This window comes from Penaeus vannamei, chromosome 21 (assembly GCF_042767895.1).
Source record: "Penaeus vannamei isolate JL-2024 chromosome 21, ASM4276789v1, whole genome shotgun sequence".
NCBI lineage: Eukaryota > Metazoa > Arthropoda > Malacostraca > Decapoda > Penaeidae > Penaeus > Penaeus vannamei.
Window position 1 is genome coordinate 1,470,948 of NC_091569.1, and position 2,500 is coordinate 1,473,447.

A 2,500-nucleotide genomic window follows, 5' to 3' on the forward strand; every position below is an offset into this window, starting at 1 on the left:
TAACAGAAACTCCGTGTATATACATGTTCCTTTCATACCACGTGTTATATATCTCTTAGCTGTTCCAATCATCATCTATCTGATTATGTATACATGTGTGTATTATATGTAAGGGTGAATGCTCGTGTGTTTGTATTTAAGAATATGCGAAGATATGAATTTTGGAAAAAAAGAAAAAATATATGTATGGGTGAAAGACTTTCCATGTATATATAAAGGGGTAGGTATCTCTTTGAATACATGTTAACAATAAACGATATTTGTACAGTACGAATTCTGTTTTTATTTCAGAATGATCCTATTCGCAATCTTATCATGTAATAATGTTAAAAATAATATAATGATGATTATGATGATCATAATGATAATCATGATAATAAGGATGAAAATAATGATGATAATAATAATAACGATAATGAAAATAATTATAAAAGTGATGTCATAATGGTGATGACAACATCACAACAATACCAGTAAGATTACTACTACAACTACGATTGATAATAATACTAATAATGATAATAACAATGTTTATATTAATAATAACAATAACAATGAAAATTATAATAATGATAATAACAATGATAATTATAATAATAACAATAACGATAATAAAAGAAATAATGATAATAATGATGATATTAACAACAGTAACACAAGAGGCAAAGACAATAACAATAATGATAGGAAATCGACAACAGTAGTAATCACAAGCTGTAAAGGATAAGGCTTATAATTATTGTAAGGCAAACAAGTATGATGTTGTGAAAGGAAACAATGCATGAATCTACAAAATCAACACAAAAAGTCTTGCAAAGAATTTAATGCAATGGATTTTATATAATGGATCATATACAATGGAGTTTATTGCAAAGAGGTTCTATTTAATGAATTTCATGTAATTGGGGTTTGTTCAACGGATTATATGCAATAATAATGCAGAAAACATAAGGTAGAGAGAATGCTATACGAAGGATTAGAAAAGGATATTAGGATAGGAGTATAAGGTAAAAAGTAGGACAAATTAGTAGGACAGGTATAAGGATCGATCTTAGGTTATCTAGGATAGTGCAAGCTAGGAGGACAGATATGTAGGATAGAAATATGATTTAGTGCAGTATTTATAAGGATGGTAGTAGGATAGCTAGGCCAGTCTAGTAGGATAGGATAGTGTTGTAGAAGAGTTAGAAGGATTGCAAGATAGTTTGGAAAGGATAGTGGGATAGAAGAACGATGGGATGGTTAAATGGATAGTTTAAGTGAATGGAAGGGTAGGACGGCAGAATAGATAGACGAGGCTGTATGAAAACATGATAATAGTATCTATACTTGGATCGTTTGAAATTTTGGCTAATTGGATAGTTAGGAGAGTAGTTTGAAGTAGGGTGTCAAACTCGCGGCCTGCCAATTATTATTATTTTTTTCCCCTAAAACCTTCAAGTAGTATAGTAGATTCTTGTCCAATCAGAGATCAATGTTGAATGACGTCACGTGCGTTTGTTTACATTTTGGACTCAGAAGTTATATGGCGATAGATGTCAAATGGATTCCGTCAACAAACCCCTAAATCTTGCCGAGTTTGAGTCAGTCAAGGTATGTTTTGTTGTCAAGAAAGGAGGAGAATAATATTATCTTACAACCTGTTTGATTTAAGGTTCAAAATGACTGAGTTTGATGTGTAGGCCTAGCTATCTAGGCTAAGCCCACTCGATTTACCATCTCTCCAGCATGTAATATGTAGGACGGTAGTATAATGGCCTATGTATTCATGGGCTACATACATGATTTTACATGAAGTGGCAGTTTACTTATGTTTGTTGGTGTAGCCTAAACCTTGTGTGTGTTGTGGCGAGGCTGTGAAGAGTGTTAGAGCATTCCATTTCAAGATCTAGGTAGGTCTGGTATAGGTAGGCCTATCATCATGCATGATATTCCTTTTTAACAATGGAAGCGGTAAGTAAATGGGGTGTTTTTTTGACATGATCAGAAATAAAAAATATTCCTGTTTACTAGGCCTATAAACAATGTTAGGCCTGATAAGGATGACAGTTACATGGTAAGCGTGGTAGAGACGTGTGTCAGGTTCTCAGCCAGAGAATGAATACTAATTTTTGACGTTTATTCAACCATCAACCAGTGGGAATTAACACAAATTTCCTCTAATCAGCAAAACCCTTGGGAAGAGTGGTATAACACAAATTGTTACTGATGTTGGTTCGACGAACACATCCATTATGGTCGTTACAATGGCTGAACAATTTCCATATAATCTATTAAGCCTTTGAGGAAGGGTGTATATAAGATGGATTCATTTGGAAGAATCCTCATTATATGAAATTCAAATAATACGTTCAGTTGAGCGAACTCGACTGGAATAGGAAAAATCCATTCAGTTGATTGGGTATTATTATTATCTTTTCGACCCCTGTTAATAGATCTCAGATTCAATCCAATTGATAAATGGCGCTATGCAACCGTTCCAAATATAAACAAATTTTTA